Below are 21,363 nucleotides of genomic sequence, written 5' to 3'. Positions count from 1 at the left end.
AGTGTGGTTGAATCCACGTCTTATTATTGGAAGGAGATTCCTTTTGGTATTAAAATTTGTAGTGGAACTGATGAGGACTCATTCTACTGTATTCCATTACAAAGTACCGTTGGTGCAATCCATTGTGCATCAACAGTGCATGAGTCATTAATCTTCCTTTGGCTTCTTTTTATCTGTGTTAACACGAACGCTAATAAAATGAAACTGATAATGGCGAAAGAAATTTTTGTGGTTGAATTTTTATCGCTTTCATTCTCTCAACGATTTTATGCTGTATTTGTTTGTGTAAAAAGCTGAGAAATTCGCTATTAAACGCTACTTTAAATTAACGCCTCTGGGTGAATTTCACGAACGTTTTAAACTCTGTCGTGTGCTGTCATTAGTGTTTATTAAATTGTACCATATGCAGTAATCAATTTAATTATCATATTTTATAAATAAGTAAAGTACTTACTGGTACAATGTTAATTTTATAAATGATTGATTTAAAAAAAAAAGATTCTTTATTAAAAAAAAAAAAGTGTTACACTAATGAAGGCTTCACGCCGCGTTCGACAACTTAGGTTGGGTTGCAACAGTCAACTTTGACGTTGAATATAACCTGCGCGCCGCAGTTGTTTAGATAACATTATGTGCTTCGTGTTTATCTAGGTTAAAGTTAACATCAAACAGATTAAAGTTAACCGGTGCAATGCACCTTTAGATTTTTCTTAGATGATTCAAGTCCATATTTGCTTAAACTCTGTATAATTTTTTCGACAATCTCGTACATATATGGTAGTGAAATAAAAACACGGTAATGTAACACGAGGCAAACAATTTGAAACGAGTGCTAGGTACATCCACACATATTGTGTCACACTCGCAATGCTCACGGACGCTATTGACGTCACTATCCTCTGGGTCAACGTATGAGGAAGCGAGCATTCTGTGCTCCAGTGATCGGTTTATTAACCTGGAGATTGTGGGTTCAATTCCTTTGGTACTGCAAATTGTGTTTAGTCTAATATTTGATCTTATCTTATAAGTGGTATGAGTATTTCTCATGGCTGAGGTTTGTCCCGTTATGTGGAATGTAACGACTTTTCCTTTGCTTGCCTTTTCAACTGACTAATAGACCTCATGTCAAGTATATAATATATTACGGCTAAACCCGACCACTTCTACGTTTAACCATCTAGACTTAGTTGCAGCCGGTCTAAGTTGGTTATACCTACTTTTATTAGGCTAGACAGGTTTAGCTGTTATCATTCCGGCTAATTTTCCAGGTGCAACCGGCCGCAGACGGTTACACAGGGCAGACACTAGAGCAGTCTCGTAGGACCTGAGTCCTGTGAGCTCGCTCAAGTCTGGAAAGAATACAATCAAGGAGTTACAAAAAAAAATACACTAAATACTGTACGGAACCCGCGGGGTTACCCGCGTAATTATGAAAAAGCTTACGTTTTTATGATTGTTTCGACCAAATTATACGCGAATCGCGAAAAGTTCCCTGTTAATCCAAGGTATCAGTCAGTATATGTCGTAAAAATTGGCCCAGCCGTTTGAGCGTGAATAACAAACTCACTGCTCACAAATTTTCGCCTTTATGATATTAGTGGGATAAATAAATATACAGTCAACCACATGTCAAGTTACTTGTAATAACGGCGAATACGCAACACATTAGGTTATTTTTTAGTTAGTATTTAATATTTTGGGCAGTATTTAATATTTGGGACTCAGTTTGGAAACCCTGCAATTTTTTGCTAATTGATACAAAGTTTGCAGGGAGGCCCACCACAGAGCCACATATTCTGTGGCCAATATGCCAATATTTTGCAGTAAGTCCAATGTAAAAGTACCTGTGAAGGACTTAATTTCTAAATAAATTATTTGAATTTGAATTTGCAGTTTTAATGTATGTGCGATGAGAGATGTTTGAGGTAACAGTGAAAAGGAAAAGAGTTAATTTAAGTTCTGTTTATTGTTTCAAGATTCTGTATAATTTTATTGATGTGTTTAATGAGGGTCTTGACGGTTTCTTCTTTTTGAGGATTGTGCTGTTGACCGCACCTCTCAAATTACCCACATTTACGCAACAGTGTTAAGGATGAATTTGCAATGAATTTGGTTAGATTGATATGCTGCTGACTGTACGTGAAAACGTGAACGTGAACGTGAAACGTGAATGAACTTGAAACTTGAATATCCAGTCAGAAACAATGAGACCCAATGTGCTAACGTACGTGATCGGGTTCACACAATCAGGAATCTAGACTATTGCAAAAAGTAACCTAAGTTGTTAATTGTTACTGGAACAATGGATTGTTATGGCTGCTTACACAGGAGCTACTGTACAGAGTCCAAGCTTCATAAAACCTTGGACTTTATTCCTCGTGCTCCTCATAGGGTCGTGGTCGTACACCACCAAACATCACAAAAATTCCTATTTTAAGAAGAAAAGGAAGAACCTAGTATTTTAGTTTAACTATTTGTTGTAGTGTAGTATTATTTTGTATAGAATCTAGTATGTTAAGGGGGCCCTCTTTGATTACTAGTGCCACGAACACATTTTTATCAATTTCTTTTAATAAAACCTTCGATCCTTGAGATACTAAAAACAATTGAATAATAATAGGATCGCGTCAGATCGGGCGTTGTAAACGGGCCGCAATAGTGAGAACTAAAAATTAACACCACCAAATTATAGTTAGTACTAACTATATTACAAAATGTTGTCACAATTTACTGGCAACCGCCAGTATCTTTTTGGTAAATTGTGGCAACAGTATCCGATAAAAAACTACAATACTTACTAATAAAATCAATTATATAGCGTAGTATAATCTATTGTGGTATTAAAAAAAAATATGTTGGTGCCCCTTGTGTAACCCGATAACCCAGTCCTAAGCACATTAATATGTGACACTGTCATTATATCATTTTTTTTAAATAAATAATAAATATACATATACGTATAAATTAGGACAAATATCACATAGATTGAGCTAGCCCCAAAGTAAGTTCTAGACTTGTATTATGGGATACTAACTCAACGATACTATATTTTATAACAAATACATATATGGATAAACATCCAAGACCCGGGCCAATCAGGAAAAGATCATTTTCCATCATGACCCGACCGGGAATCAAACCCCAGACCTCTCGGTTCAGAGGCAAGCACTTTACCACTGCGCCACCGAGGTCGTCATATTTAAAAACATACCTTCCCTTTCAATTAGAATGAATTGTTGTTACTATCATGTAATTAAACCGATCGCATGTAACATGTACTCTGTATTAATACATGTACCTACTCTGTGGTCACGCCTCGATTCCTCAGTAGTAAACTGATAGTTTTAATTTTTTTATACACTCCCCACCCCACCCATTGACGTCAATCGACCGGTTGCCTTGCGCGTGCGCATGTGTGCATGAGTGTATGATTGCAGGGCCGCCACACACATTGATAAAACAGGACGAGAGCGTTTTAGACTTAATTTAAATAATGAACTGCACGATAAGATAAATGTTTTTTTTTTTTAATTCGAGTCGTGCACGGGAAGTTTAAATTGGTACAAAATGGATGTATGTTTTAATAAGTAATTTGATACTACCCGTATATGTGTTTGAATGAATAAATTACTAACTAACGACGTCGGTGGCGAGTGGTAAAGTGCTTGCCTCTTAACCGAGAGGTCCCGGGTTCGATCCCCGGTCGGGTCATGATGGAAAATCATCTTTTTGTGATTGGCCCGGGTCTTGGATGTTTATCTATATATGTATTTGTTATAAAATATAGTATCGTTGAGTTAGTATCCCATAACACAAGTCTCGAACTTACTTTGGGGCTAGATCAATCTGTGTGATTTGTCCTAATATATTTATTTATTTATTTATTATGTGTGTTTTGATTAACTCCAGTGGATATGTGTCGTTGAATATGTGTGGTTCCGCCCTAGAATACGACCAATCTACCCGTGGAAATCTTATAAGGCCACTCAAAGACAGTCTAGGCAGTTAATTTAGCTGCCTGCCAGCGAAATACGCTAATTACATATTGCTTATTGTTAGGATCGGCAACAATTGCATTCCTAAGGAGGGTTAACTAACATTTAAAATTATAGTACTTAAACTAGTTGCGCTATAACTACACACATCCTCACAAACTTTCGCATTTATGATATTAGTAGGATAAGATGAACAGACAGACCACCAATTCAAATACATTTCAAACTAGCGGCCTGACCCGGTTTTGTTCGGGTAAAATCATAATTGAAATATGCACCTTCATCAGCAATCATATTATTTTTAGAATAACCATACAAAAATCCGTCCAACAGTTTTCGAGTTTATCGCGTTCATACAGACAGTGAGATGCGGCAGTGGGACTTCTTTTTATTATATGTAAGGATTCGTCATTAAGGGCTATGCCTACTACGTCCAAATCTAATCAATTGAAATGTATATAGGAAAAAAATAATTGTTCTGTTATTTGTTCTATTAATTTATTCAGTTAACTATACCCACTAGCTTTTGAAAGCCTTGATTTTGAGATATTATGTTTTGATTTTTTTTTGTGAACGTATATACTTAGCCCGATGTAATTTATCGCTTTTTTATTGACGTTTATCGTGCTAAGTTTCCACAATAGCATCACAACAAAAAATTCTTTTTTATGTTTTTTCAAGTTGGCCAAGGTCATGGTTTATAGGTTAAAATATAAAAATAAAATGTTACCGCCGATTTTCTATGTTGGTTTTTATTCTAAATGTAGATGATTTTTATTATGTTTTAAATTTATCTCTTGTCTGATCTCGGCTAGGTGGGGTCTTATTTTGTTGAACGTCAGATTATTCAATATGGCTGCAACAACGTGTAGTTATATAGTGGCAGGTGACAGCCCTGTCCAGAATTGAATACAAGTGTCAAATCGCAAACACACTCATGAACATTCGCTGTGACATTTAATGTATGTGTGTGTATGCTTGCAATCCTGCGCATGCTCTAACTACTCGCGACTTTAATAAAAACGCTTATATTAATTAAGATTAAGTTATTATCGTATACTGTTAGCTACTTTAGTAATTATTTTAGGTATTTTATGATATCATAGACTGAAAAGGAATACTTTATGTATCGTATTTTATGTATTTAAATCCATTTTTTCAATTGCATTATAGCATTCGCTAATACGACAGTGTAAGCAAACATTTACTAATTCACTATAATCACAAATTGCATTGTGTAAAACCATTTGTCCTGCTAGGCAAGGACATGCCTGGTTTAGCACAATATTTTTTTTAATTATAAAGTTTTAATAAAAAGTAGCGACAAGACTGTATTTTTTTGAATTGTAGCAAATAAAAATCCCGTACCAGAATTCAGGTTGTATTTTTATCGGCTAGCTTTGAAACTTTATCGACGGAAAGATCATGCATTACTCCCGCTCCCGCGCGTACTCAAATATTAATATTTATATAGTAATATTTGGGTATTACCTTCAAAATATTGGATCTACGACTGAGCTGAAGAGAAAGATGAATAAAATATTTTTTCAGACAATTGTATATAATTTAACGCTCCACTTCTCCTTCAATTTAACACGAGTATTCCACGTTTCTGAATAGCGGTGGCATGGCAACATGTGACCGTGAAATGAAAAAAATTTACGGGGATATAAATTAACACGTGATATTTCAAATTGATAAAATTATCTTTGTCTTCGGTTCTGAAGGTCGCTCAGGGTCGTCGCTGCCTTTCATCACCAGACTAAAGTGACATTGCTTGTTCCAGATGATTAACGCTGATTGAAGGCTGGGCTCCTGAGCGACCTTCGGCTGGGGTTCCGGGCATCTGAGGGCAACCTGCAAACTGTGTGCTGGAAACCTGGACTCAGGAGGTTATGGTAGTACGCGTCTTATGGGGAACCTGGATTGGGAGATCTTTGGAATCAATCTTCGACCGTTCAGATGACGTAATTTTAACGTCATTTTTCAGCTTTGTTATGTTTAATAATAAAAATTTTCTCCGAGTGACCTAAGAAAAAAAAATTGTTAAAAAATACAGACTTGATTTGATTTGGAAAATGTGCGGCATCACTAATTTTATTTTTATTAATTTTACGTATTATTGCGTAACTTATTATTGAAAAATAAACGGATAGCCTTAATATTCTTATGTTCTGCAGTACCTAACTGAATTAGATAAAAATAAAAATCACATATTTTGTGAGAATGAATTCTGAAATTTCAATCAAAATTATTATTATTATTTGTATAAATGATCACTAAATTCCATGACCGCCCATGTTTTATTTACCTTAGTAGGTATATTATGTAACAGCTGTTTCTGAAGTTATATTTAATATAAAGAAATGTAATAGAAACAACAATTTAATTGAATTTTACAATTTGTAGATGCGTACTATACTAACCTATATAGTTATTGGGAATTTGGTTGTGTTTGTCTGTCGATATGTTAGTTGTATGATGGCTAATATCTTATAACTCTGAGTCAATATAGACCCAACTTAATTATAGCTTGTAATTAATGTAAACAATGACTGGGCCACACTCTAGGAAGACATTATTATTTTTCCAAATATTAAATGAATAGATATTCATTTAATATTTGGTTTGAAAACTCAAATATATTGACAAATTTAATTACCTATCTGTTAACAAATTATATATTTTTATATATATTTTAAGAGAAAAAAATGTTTTTCTTTTATACAATGCCTTCAAATATTTTTAATTTAATTATTATTATAATCAGTCAGTTTTTGAGCCCAACACTGGGGTACTGGCCTCCTGTCAAAATGTTTTTTTTTTAGTATAATTTATAAATTTCGTTTTGTTATTTTTACATCCTAATAAAATTGATAATTAAAATTAGTAAAAATATATCAATTTAAGTAAAACATTACAAGAAGACCACAGACTAGAAAAATAAGAATAATTAAGTTGAATGAGTTTAAATACTAAAGTAATTGTTTTTATATTTTTTCAAACCTATAATGAAATTGAAATTTTCAAATATGAATGATTAATTTTACTATCTTTCTGTTTATTTGAAATGTTACTGCCATTTTTTAAATCACATAACGGTACATTGGATGTCATTTGATTCAATTTAAAAAATGTTTGATCTATTTACAAGGATTTCTTACAGTAATATAAGAGAAATATTCGTTGTGTTATGTTAAAATTATTATTCTGTGGTTTTACTCAATTTACTCATAATTTACCAAAAGAAGTATTATTGATTAGAGTAGAATTATGTTTAAATACTATTTAGCATTAATTATCTTGTGTTCTAACCAAGAATACATTATGAATAAACATATCAATTTATTTAGTGAAAAGAAGTTCACTTTTTTAGAAAATTATTTATATTTTCAAATTTGATATTTTTTAATTACTTAGAGATATTTAATTCTTGATATTATGGTGTTACTAAAATAAGTAACTGAAAATATAATGTATATATTTTCATAAATTACTAAATATATACAAACTTATTTAAAATAAAATAATTTGAATTATTTATTTATAATCTTATACCAAATCAAATTCTTGGCTTAACTTAGACTTGTTTATATAGTATAATATTATATTTGCATATAATATTGATTGCTTGTTTGTCCGTCTGAGTGCAAACATTCCACGTATTTACATTATATACATATTTTTAACACGAATATATAAACGAATGACGTCAAAGAAATTTAAATGCAACATCAAATTTATGTTTGTATTAATTTACATACCATTAGTGTGATGAATAAAGTTTATTGATTGTTTTTCATTTCATTTGGAACTATCATTTTTGGCCATTTATTGAATTATATATGTACTAGCTTTTGCCCGCGGCTTCGCCCGCGTGAAGTTCATAACAAAATCTCAGTAATTTTTTTATCGCCTACTCTGTAAGATTGGTAAACATATAATAATATGATTCGAATTCACACACAATCTTAAGTTCAATTTACTGTTTCCCGCTGCGTGTCTCGTGCCGCAAACTTGTCCAATCCTGCTTCCTGTTATGTAAAGTAGATATCCCGTTCCGTTTCCCACTAAACATTACTACTTACACTAAATCGTCTCCGTGGATTGTTATTTTAATTTTCCTACAGGACCCTCCTTATTTTCTGGAATGAAATGTCTATAAGATGTTAACCCGGGATTCCGAGGAAATTTTGATTCATAATTAGTTTTTCAATTATCCTACGGGAACCTGACCATTTACCGGGATGAGATGTATCTAAGATGTTAACCCCGTTATATATGGTACCTAAATACCAAATTTCAAGCAAATCGGTCCAGTAGATTTCTAGTGATGCGCGTTCAGACAGACAGACATACAGATAGACAAAAATTTCCAAAACTATATTTTCGTCATCTATATCAGTAACTAAGTATATTCCATGAAGAATTAAAAAAATATATCCAATGTACAAATTTGGCCTTTCTTCAATTTTATTATATGTATTGATTACCCATTTGCTTAGTAATTATTATGAAGTCTCTAGGAATTTCTTCACGTCTCGTAGCCGTTGAGGCTTGCATGGGAACAGGTAAAACATGCACTTACCTAAATGCCTTGTGAGACGTTTGCTCTAAAATGGGATGGGGCACAATTAAAAGCATACTCGCGAGCAGACCGTAAACATGTAGGGTAGGCGAGATATTAACAGATGTATGTATCCCAAATATATTTTATTATTTTCTTCCACACTATTTCACTTCACTCATGTTTCGAAACAGAACCTACTTATTGATAAAGTCCACAATTGAAAATCAGGGTAATGCTCTTGAAGTAATAACTTCACGCAGTTGTCGCCTGTTTAAATTGCTGCACACATATCTACAATTCTATCTATAATCCTTTAGCGTGTAGGTATACTTTTTTAAGTTAAGTGTGTGTTTGTGGCTTTTGAAATAAACATGATTCTATTCTATAATTTTTCCATTTTCTCCCTTAGTCGCGTCATACGACATCCACGAGAGCGTACGGAGTGGTCCTATACAAACACCAATATGTAGTGATCCTATTCCAGTGGTTCCAACCACTAGCCACAATACAACATACAGATGTAATTACAATCAATTACGTTAGTAGATATCTGTATCAATTTTACTGTTTAAGGAAATAACGGCAATATATCAGTATATATATTGCAGTCAATATAATCAAATTTGTAAATATCATTTCACTTTGTGTTCGATTCTCCGGTAGTCTTACAGATTGATTGAACTGAACTTCCGGGAATTTTCTTCTGTATAGATTTTCTGTTAAGACCAATGGGAACGATCTTGTAAATATCATTAATTACGTCGACCCTTTTAACATACATATATGATTTTCTTCTTAGCATTTATATTCCATGTGTGGGATAAAGTTAGTATTAAAATTGTTCACATTGCCTACCTCGATTTTACCATTTAACAGGTTTTATTTTGAGAATAATCTTTAATTCGGTTTCATTTTCATTTCATTCTTATTTTCTTTTGCCTACAAATATAGGAATAAGTAAAAATATTAATATCATATAACTACTTATGATTTATAAAACAAGATTTACGGATTGAGATGGTTTACATTAAAAATATAATCAATGAGACCCCTGATGATTTGAAATAGCAAAGAAACTCTGCGACTGCTTGTCTTCTTGTTAAAAGTAGGTGTAGTGATATTGAATCGATTTCAAAGGAAGAAGTTTACATTTAATTTACAAAAACAAAAAAATCATTGATTATGGGGCTCATTAAAGCAACGAATATTTATAGTACAGTAGTATAGTACAGTTATGATACTACTGTACCTACTATAAATATTCGCATATTCGAGTTTGCAGTCAAACTAACGTTAGTTAAGCTCAGATATTTTGTCAGCCCCTTGTGGTCCCTTGTATAAACTTGGATGAGATGAATGTAATCTTGAAATCTAAGAAGTATGTATTATAAATAAATAAATTAATTAAGACAAATCACACAGATTGAGCTAGCCCCAAAGTAAGTTCGAGACTTATGGGATACTAACTCAACGATACTATATTTTATAACAAATACATATATAGATAAACATCAATATTAAGATCCCTATTATAGATATAACTTCAGTATAAACTTATAATTTTGCGACATCAGCTCCTCTTCAGCTTGGCATTTCTATCTAGAAAATGTCCGACATAAAACTGATACCTGTTAAAGTTTATCATCATACTTCAAATAATGCGACATGGTTCCATATGTACCGTACGTGCAACCAGATAGAACCTTATCGCTTTGGTGCGAGATTTAACCTTTTACAAATTCAGTCGTATTAGGATGCTATCGATATGGATGGTATCGAGTTTAGTATCGACGAGGTATCGGTTAAAACAATATTGCTTGGGAAGATATTATACGACGTGTCGTGGTTTGATTTATTTGTGTATACGAATTAATGCGCAAGAGACAACTATCGTATACGGATATAGTTATTTTAAATACCTATTTACAATTTCGTATCACCTAACAGCTATTCCGCCGAGCTAAGGACAAGAAGGACTTAACCATGCTAATCGCTGACCTTCACTAGTTGGAGAGGCACCCTTAGAAGAAGAAGAAGTATCACCTAAATAGAAGTTTGATTTCCCTGGTGTAGCATACTAATTCGTTTTTTTTCACACTAATATCACTACTAGATTCCGTCTCTCTTATGCCGGCTATACATCACCATCATAGGCAAACAATTCGCCAAACTTCGGCATACATTGCTAGTTTTCTATTGTAATAAATAAAAGCTCTCAAAAAAACCACGCCATGTTCATTCATTCGCGGTATAAAATATATCTTAGTTCGGCAATAGTGTATAGCCGAGAATCTGTTTCCACCGTAGGTATCTGCTTTCCGTCCTGCGTATCATCTTTGCGTATCTCTCTTTTGTTTGTCAAATGGTAAGGTCTGTTTCTCTCTTCATTCCCTTCATGATTCCTATGACCACTATCTGGTACTAAACGAGTGCTCGCTTCAGAGCAGGGGGCTTACCATCATCTTTTAATGCGATCCAGTTAATGACCTGAACTTAACTGCATCGCAAATTCGTAACATCGACTTAATTTTTTCTATGAATGCTATTCATTTCAGGTGCCTAAATTGAACTGAGTTGCATTGGAATCGTTCTGTAAATGTTGATGGTAGGCCTTATTTGACAGAGTATGTAATGCTCGGTTAACATTATCTCTGATCGGAATTTGTCCCTTCATTATCGTTCCATTGTAGTCGATACGTTCACACCTTGTGGTACGTAGGTGTATATAAGTACATTTCTGGGTTTTATTAGGACAAATCACATTTACTAAATTAACATTTTGAGGATTTAGATAGATAGATATAAACATTGACGACCTCGGTGGCGTAGTGGTAGTGCTTGGCCCTGAACCGAGAGGTCCCGGGTTCGATCCCCGGTCGGGTCATGATGGAAAACGATCTTTTTCTGATTGGCCCGGGTCTTGGATGTTTATTGATTTATGTATTTGTTATAAAATATGGTATCGTTGAGTTAGTATCCCATAACACAAGTCTCGAACTTACTTTGTGGCTAGCTCAATCTGTGGATTTGTCCTAATATTTATTTATTATTACTTATTTATAGAACGATTTACAACGTATATAAGGATAACTGAAAATCAGCGTTTTTGTACTCTCGCTAATGCAAAAAGTATCGTAAGTACTTTTACCATTTTGACTGCTGCAGCACACGAATGTTCGTATTGTGCTTTTAAGGATTTACTGTTTTTTTTATTCTGTGTGTAACAGTTGAATAAACAGTTTATCTGTCTATCTATCTAAACACAACATTATATACATATTCTAGATATTAATAACATATAAAACAACATATTTGAGGTTATGGTTTAATAAATTATTTATATCGTAAGTCTCAGGAGGCTACGTGCAGTAAATTGTATAAATACGAATGGACATCAATTGGAAATGTGAGTGGAATATCATATAATGTATTTGCAGTTTCCATAAACAGAAAATGAAAATTGCGCCTCCAATATTGGATAAAGAGGAATGCATATACGTAAATACTAGTTATTTCCCGAAGCTTCGCTCGCGTTGCCTATGGTTGATGATATAATGGATAATACTAGTACATCAGTTAATATTTATTTTATTATTTACTAGTTCATCAAAATTGGCTCCAGAGGAAATATTCATAGTGTGGAAGTATCTCATATCCCAAAGTTAGATATGTGGCAGTTCTCCTATATCATTGTGTTTGGTAAAGTTTTCAATAACTAAAGAGACAAATGGCTTATGAGGATTTCTGAAGATTTTTGAAGAAGTATTTTGTGTCGACTAAATTATAATTTATCTTCTTAGCTTGTTCACTCGGCGAATCATATTTGTGACGACCAATATGATTAAATTTATTGAATTATTAAACTTGATACGTGAATATGTATCAGCACAGGACGCCATGTGTTAATTTTATCGAGCTCCCAATTAAAAGAAAATTAATTATACGTACATTGGAGTGCGTAATGTAAACTTAATAAAATATTTTACAACGACATGGACAGTCTATAAAGAGTTTTATCTTTTTATTGGACGTTTTTGCCGACTTGTTGTTGAATATTTTTTTTCGTGCATAGATGTAAATAGATGGAGTTGACAAATTGCAGATTTGTGTGTGAATGTACGGTAGAAATGTTGATGTTTGTTTAACAAGGTAAGTTTGCAAGCATTTTCGCTTTTTTATTGGTATTTAAGTAAACCAGATGACAGAAATGGTGAAATTTTCCGAAAAGAAGTACATTTGGGTCTGACTACCGCATATCCAGTAGAAAAGCATGCATTAATTAAGGCTTACATTCAGCATACTCTTATTCGAAAGAAGAAAGATTATGGTACTGCACAGGCCTGCAGCCCACCTGAAGGTGGGTGGTCACCACATCTTATAGACGCTTGCAAATCCAGAATTGAATTAATTCCTTGAATGAATCTTTTCAAGACTTTTACGAATGAAATTGGTCATTAAGTCATTTCAAGAATGAAATGGTATTATTGACAATTTTGTTAATTGACACCTCAATATTTGTACGCCTATAAGGCAGAATGCATGTTCTATTTATATCATGATCACCTGATTGTAATTCTGTATTCTGACAAATGAATGATTTGAATTTGAATTTGAAAAAATCTATATGTAGCACTGTTTCAGGAAATTGTTATAATTTTTTATTATTCTAATTATTCATTTATTAATTACAATTTACTTACTAATTTCGTCTCTTGGAATTCTGGATCACGATAATGACAACTTCGTTGAAATTGTAAACACTCTTACACATTTGTCGTCTCCATTACAATGCTTGTTTAATTCATTATATTCGTTTTTGCATGAATAGCGCCTTAATCAGCGACGGATCGAGGACTGGTTCCCATTGTGCGTGAGATCCAACACTGCGGTGTGCAAATAATACCATGGACCAGATCTGATCTATAGATCCTTACATATTATAAAACAATATCCTCTGCCGCGTCTGTCTGTTCACGATAAACTCGAAAACTACGGATTTGACGACCCCCGTGGCCTAATGGTCACCATTCCGGACTGCTACACTGGAGGTCCCGGGTTCGATCCCCGGTCAGGTCAATATGGAAAACGATATATTTCAGATTGATCTGGGTCTTGGATGTTCATCTATATATGTATATGTCATAGTTAGTATCGTTGAGTTAGTATCCCATAACACAAGTTTCGAACTTACTTTGGGGCTAGCTCAATCTGTGACCTATATTTATTTATTTATATATTTATTTATTTTCATGCGGTTTTCGCCAATAGATAGTGTGGTCCCTGAGGAAGGTTTAGGTGTATGATTTATTATGTTAAAAACATATAGTCCCGAGCGAAGCCGGGACGGGCCACTAGTATAATACAATTATAAGCGGGTTACGTCTGTACATAGGAGATATTATCTTTATGGGACTAATAGCAAAAGCTATGTTATATTTCAACAATGTATTTGAGCTATATCCCTCTCTTCACGTGCATCCGGTTTGATTATTGGCTGTGACGCTCCAAAGCCCAGGGTCCGTGTATACACCTTTAAATTTTGAAGATGCTGCTGTAATTTAACTCTTTTGGAATGCTGTTGTTGCTTATGGATTACGAATGTAACCTTGTCCTTCGTCGTTTAGCAATAATTTGAAACTTTTATTTAAATTGGAACGACGGAAATGGAGTACAAATGTAACAATAAACAATAACACCGTCAGGAAATATTTAAACAAAATTATGCGCTTGCGCATATATAAGCCCTGCCGCGGTCTATGCTTTGCATAACTTTTTAATTCATGAACTAGTGCACACAACCACAGATTAGATATGATTTAGTTCCGTAATCCGGCACACGTGCGCTTAAAAAAGGACTGTAGAGAGTTATCTAAAATCGTGAATTGATACATCGGTCGCAGCACCAAGAGCAAAACATTGATAGTGCAGAAATCAAGCATTGAATATATCAGTTTGGAAAAAAATTGATCCAGGAGATTTGTCTTTAAACTCTCTCTCCTGAGGCCCATGATACGCTATCCTAATTTTTCTTATCCCCTTTTATGTCATGTGTTTATAGCCAGATTATACTTAGTATTAAACTCGTGGAGTTTTTGCACATTTTGGCTAAATGTTGTAATATTCTTTTCAATTCCTCGTGACTAGAGCGCTGAGAGAGTCCTAAACGAAGTTGCAATTCAAATAGATTTATTTGGTTGTCTTTTCGACAGAGTTCACAAGAGCTACATTGTATATATTGTGCTATGGTAGAAACCATGTGTAATTTTAGATCTTAACTATTGCATTGGGAGCTCCTGTAATGATGGTGTAAGATATAATGTATGAAATAAATAAATAAAAATAAATAAAATTCAATTATTCTTAGACGTGAGCAAACATATATTTTATGTATATGCATATTTTTCCTAATCAAGTTACCGAAACTAAAAACCAAAATGCTATAGTTTGCCACGAGTTTCGTAATTTGGTTTCCTGATATTATCTGATGTTACACGAGTAAAAAAGTTCAATTAAAAAAGTATTTTAATTTTATTCCGAGTGCTACATTAATCAACGATATGGTTACAACACTACTATGTTGTATAAACGGCAGAAACATTTTACTGTTGCTTCATTTGACATTAAAAAATTACACGAAAAAAAAAAAACAGAAATATACACATAACTTGCTGATAATTTGAAAACTCAATTTCTGTACATTAATCATTCTATATTACGACCGCAGTTTCCAAGACTCGATTCGATTCAGTAGAGACACGACAACTCACTCGCGTGCACGTCACTGTGATCGATGGTGACTCGATTAAAACAATCGAATAATCGGTTATTGAATTTAGTGATGTGAATGTTGTCAGTGTTTTATAGTGCCGTTCGAAGGATATGTGCGTGTGATATTTTTAAGGTATTTTAAGGTACATTGTGACATATCGTGTTGAAACCTTTCCGTAGGAAATGTTGATGTATGAGAGGATAAATGTTGAGTAATGTTCCGTTTTTTTATATTTCATCCATTATTTAGAGTCGATCAAAAATAATTATGGTCGCTATTGCCTAACATATTCGTTCAACTACCCTAAAAGGATTTTTATCCCTAAAATATAATTGTCTTTTATATTCTGTTTTTCGACACAATTAAATTGGGACTGATCTCCATGTACCCAGAATGTTTTTAGCGCAATCAATTTTGCTTGTCCCAAAATTTTCACGCTCAATTGCAATGACTGTATTCAATACGTACACGTAATATTCTACGTGTTATATTAACAGCTTTAAATAATACCTACTTACTTAGGGTCATAGAACTGATACCTGTCCGTAAGAAAATATAAATTGAAAATAGTTTATATAAACAAAAATGATATTTCAATTTTAAAATGTTACTTCAGTGAGAGACATTTTCCAATTTGAACCTTTCTTTGATTTTCAACTGTTGCTATTCTATTCTCGTCTCCCTACTGATATATTTGCCACTACGGCATGTCCCGGCTTCGCTCGGGTAAAAATATAATAAATTTACACCTAAACCTTTCTCAGGAATCTATTGGTGAATACCGCGTGAAAATCCTTACAATAGTTTTTGAGTTCATCGCAAACAGACTGACAGAAATTGTAAATTATAAACATTCTAAAAGTAAAATTAAAAATTTATATTTCTTTCAACTTAAAGCTATACTAATAATAAAAGTCTTAATGCAATCAAACAGGATTTTATCTAATACAACTCATATTGATACCTTACTAAAAATAATATAATATTTTTTATAAATATGACTCATGGGAGTCACAATCCAAAAACGGTACGGACCTAAAAAATTGGCACGACTAAATACAGACGCTAAAATCTATATTAATGTATCAAAAATTATGGTGTGTTTAATTTTATTCGATTTGATTGAAGTAATCTATGATCTACTTCACGCTGGCGGCTCTAATTACTGCGGCTTATCGATTAAATATCGAGATGTTAATCGATTCTTTCAGTTTGAGTTATATCTGTCTAAAAATAATAAGGCTTTAATAGAAATCATATTTAAATCAATATTGTTTATTTGTGATATTGATTGAGATTGCACAATGAAAAATTTTTCATTTTTTTTTCAAATAATATATTGTATTGTATTGCATTCAATAGAAATTTATTTTTTTGTTTTTCAAATTTTGCAAGCCTAACAAGAAAAAGTAATACCTAATGGAATTTAAACGAAAATCTATTTTGAAAAACTAGATTTTTCATTATAGGATACCTGCCGGTATACAAAGAAACATTTTTAATTATTTATAAGCTAATGCGATCTAATAAAGTAATTTGACTACTGCCTCATGATACACCCAGTAGTTGGCTGCGAAGGCTGGAGCCGAGGGCGGCAGATTTTAGGGGGCGGCAAAGTTGGCCTAATTTCTTTTTTGTTATACAGAAATAATAAATAAATACTTAAATCTTTAGGTTTCACCACATAACTTGTGCAATACAAGATTGAGCCTATCTTAGCTCGTATTTATAAAAATCCTTGTATAACCTAAACTAAATCGTGAGTATATTAAACTAACATACATAAGTATATAAAAACGTAGTATATTAAACTTTATTATATGAAGGCAACACAAAAATCATGTAATTTCATGAAGTTGCCATTTCAATGACAAAACAATTAAATATAATTATAAATTAGGATAGGATATCGAAACATATATACAAAGGATCAATCCTTTGTATATATGTTTCGATATCAATTAGTGGCAATTCTATTAGTCCGCCATTTTTCGACATCTGTCATAAAACACTATACGTTTTACACTGCATTATAGACATACATTAAATTAAAATGTAAGATATAATGACGCAAAAGCCGTGTCCCCCAAAAAGTTCCATAAATTTCCATCCACATCAGCAATCATTTACGTCATACAGCAACATATAACCAATAAATATGTCCTACTCAAATATACACATACGTTATGTTGCACACATGTGGCTTGTCCTGAGTACTATATATATGTACCTCCGAGTTACATTGATTACTAAAACAAAATTGATTTTCAATATAACTATTTTATTTTTAATCGATTTTAGTTACACTATCGTGGTCAGAATTTCAGCAGCTCATTAAGCTGATGCGTGCGTGTCTTGAAGTTTGGAGTATCTATTGTTGATTTTGTTATAAACAAATATTATCGATTAAACGAATATAGATTATGTTATAGCTTAGTGAACTAACTTCTAAAGAATAAGGTAGCCAAGGAATATAAAACATTTTGTATAATTAACAATGAAAAAAATGTTTGATCTATTTAGTGCTACAGAATTTTTACTTTTGATTTATTGAGTCTGATTATTAAATATTATATTGTTTAAATGCATTTGTATATCAAAACAATACATATTTGTATATAAAACAATATATATACATGTCACATATGCTTTTTAACTTATTTTTGAAAATAATAATTAAATATATTGATGGGAATATTGATAAATAATAATATTGTATTGTTGTCTATATATTGTAAATTTGCGCTTGTTGAGTGTAGACCAGGCTTAGGCCCAAAGGAATAAGTATATACATTACACATTACAACAACCTGTTTAACGACATCGCGTAATCATAATCTTGGTGATAAAAGGTTAAAGATAAAATTTTGAAGGCGACTTGTGGTGACATCTTACATGTCAAGTCTAACTATAATTTTATTAAGTTTATCATTAATATAATCTATGGTTTAATTAAAATAAGTGGCCATTAAAATTTTATAGTGTCGAACGTTTTGTAGTAGCTTCATAATATATAAATATTTTAATTCCTGTTTCCTCAGACGTCACTTCGAAACAAACAAGATACATTTACAGACAGTTTACTTCAAGAATTTGATCATATTTATCAGAAGTTCAGTTTCATTTAGATCATTTTACTAAGGAAGCGAAAAAATATTTTATTATATATATATATATATATATATATATATATATATATATATATATATATATATATATATATATATATATATATATATATATATATATATATATATATATATATATATATAAAAGAAGTAATAATATATATATATAAAAGAAGACCGACATATCAACGCACAGCCCAAACCGCTGTGTCTAGAACCTGTGTTAACCTTTTGTGGTCTAGGGGTGCACTAAGAAGGGATTTTTCAAAATTCATCCACTATGGGGGTAAAAAGGGGTTTCAATGTTTGTATGGGGGAAACCAGATTAGTTAAAGAATCAAAATATTTCACTGAAAATCATGCGGACGAAGCCGCGGGAAAAAGCTAGTTTTCTTTATAAGAAAATCCGCAATACGCTTCATAATATTCGCAATCCGCAAATGTTCACATCAAGCTTAGTGAATAAAATTAACTATCAAAACTTTTTCTTACTTTAAACCATATAGTTAATATTTATGCAAGATACCTTTAGGTGACTTGAATTAAATCTGATACAAGTGTTAGTAATATTATACTCGATAAGAAAGAACGATTGTCTATTAATAATCACCTACCACGTAAGCAGTGCTATTCCTATATTGTATAGTACCGCCGTCTTCAATTTCCATGACAAAACCTTCAACATCAGCCTGATGTAACCGAGCTGTGGTCCTTGGAATAAATCCATACATAACATTATTTATTACTGAACATTACCGCTTGTATTTTAAATTTTTATGACGCAGTATCGAAAGAGATCTCATGTTCTTAATAGGGAATCGTTGACAATTTTATATTTCGTTGCTGTGAATTACGAATCACATGAGACTTTGAACACTTAACTACCAAACATGTATTTATATGAATATCGTACCGTATACGATTCTTTATTTCTCAATACAATACAAGCTGAGTCTCGTGGCTTCGCATGGCACCTGTGATGGTCAGCATTATTATCATTAAATATTGTGAAAGCGCTTTTGTTTATATGTCCTTCTTTCACGTGGAATTTGAGTGTTTAATTAAGAGGATTTTTAGAAGGGTGGCGAGTGATATAGGACATTTTTTGCCGGTAAAGAAATAATCTTAGAAATCTATGCATTTTTGGTTATATTTTTTTATGGAAAGGGACTGCAAACCAGCGTGTACATCGTTGTCGAGTTTAGAAGTCTTTTTAGAAGTTATAGACTCGTCTAAGTTTCCAATGTCGCATGTGTTATATATGATTCTTAATATAATTCGACGGCTCGGTGGCTTAGTGGTAAATTGCTTGCCTCTGATCCGAGAGGTCCCGGGCTCGATCCCCAGTGGGGTCATGATGGAAAATGATCTTCTTCTGATTGGCCCGGGTCTTGGATGTTTATCTATATATGTATTTGTTATAAAAATATAGTATCGTTGAGTTAGTATCCCATAACACAAGTCTCGAACTTACTTTGGGGCTAGCTCGATCTGTGTGATTTGTCCTAATATATGTATAATGTATATGTATGTATAATGTCTGATTTTTCCGTGTCAGTAAATCAGGACAGTAAACAATTTAACATTAAGCGCAGTGCGCTCCTAGGGTCTTCAACTCCTACGCATATTTTAATATTCGTAATTATTTTTATCTAAGTCCATATGAAAGATACAAATCAAACTGTATGGACCTCCTGAGATCCGCTACCCAAGTTGGCGTGTTCTCTCAGGTCAATGCGAACCCATTAATTGTGCATATGATTTATATGCAACTGCAGCTTACACGCAGTCCGTAATGTCGCATGCACGCCGGCAATTAAACTACACTCTGATATAATTAAGAGAAGATTTAAATAATATATATTCTATACTATATAAAATTTTCTAAACTTTTTTTTCTGAAACAGATAAAAAAAATATATGTTTATGAAAATAAGAAGCATTTGTAGCAAAATCTCTGTGGGTACATACATACATACATAGTTTGAATGGACCCTCAGATTTCATCGTCTGCCTTCAGTTATACTAAACAGGTGTGATTACCATATAGAGCTTCGATCATGAGCTTTTTATAGTAACTTATAAGTTAACGACGACGTTTGAAACTTTGACATCGAAACATGATACCTATGATATACTTTTAACGTCAGGGGGCTTACCATCATCTCTTAACGCGATCCACTTTACGACCTAAACTGAACTGCATCGCAAATTCGTACCATCGACTTAATTTTTTGTATGAATGCGATTCATTTTAGGTTCCTAAATTGAACTGAGTTGCATTGGAATCATCGTTCTGTGAAAGTTGATGGTAGGCCTGCAGGTATTTAGTAATTGAATCATTTGTGAAGATACACGGGTAAACTTCTGGACAAATTGGTTGTGTTTCTTTTAATCAAAACAGACTTTAAGTAAAACAGAAAATAGATCACAAGGCACGTTTATCATTAGCGATCGCTAATCAACCAAAGTGTTAATAACAGACATTTCATATAATGTAATTGCTTATTCAATTATTTATTGCATTTCAATTTTATTTATTTGTGTGATAATTATAATTTGACATCCTTAAATTTGACATGCGTGCCTTTGTCTAGTAATATACTTTACTATAGCTTAATTTAAATGTATTTATTAACAATTCTAACGATACAATGTCTTCTTAGTCGTATTCCTCATGGCTGAGGGACGTGGTTATTACTTGGAATTAAACACACACAACAACTTTCTTGGCATTATTAATGGAGTGGTTTGTCATTGCCTTCTCCATTTCACGCACAAGTTAATAAGAATCAACCAGTGTGCAGATTTCCTCACGATGTTTACCTTCACCGGAAGCAAGCGGTGGTCGATGAAAACTACTATACATGAGTCAGATTGGTATACAAACTCATGTGACAC

At 32.8% G+C, this 21,363-nt stretch overlaps 1 protein-coding gene across 4 annotated transcripts in view; it reads left to right on the top strand.

Moving 5' to 3' along the window:
- Positions 1 to 21,363, top strand: part of IP3K2 (Inositol 1,4,5-triphosphate kinase 2) — a 130,886-nt gene that overhangs the window by 28,323 nt on the left and 81,200 nt on the right. Inside the window, exon 1 of one of the 4 annotated variants that reach the window (XM_053752949.1) lies at positions 15,317 to 15,466. The exons of 2 other annotated variants lie outside the window; for them this stretch is intronic. The gene's annotated coding sequence lies outside the window, so the exon portion shown is untranslated. Of the gene's footprint in view, positions 1 to 15,316; positions 15,467 to 21,363 lie in introns of those variants that run through there. One more of the 4 variants, XM_053752950.1, reaches the window with a different exon arrangement.

The sequence above is a fragment of the Plodia interpunctella genome, chromosome 12 (genome assembly GCF_027563975.2).
Source record: "Plodia interpunctella isolate USDA-ARS_2022_Savannah chromosome 12, ilPloInte3.2, whole genome shotgun sequence".
In the NCBI taxonomy this organism is placed as follows: Eukaryota; Metazoa; Arthropoda; class Insecta; order Lepidoptera; family Pyralidae; genus Plodia; species Plodia interpunctella.
Note: the sequence above shows the minus strand (reverse complement) of the source record. Positions and strands in the feature narration are given on the sequence as shown.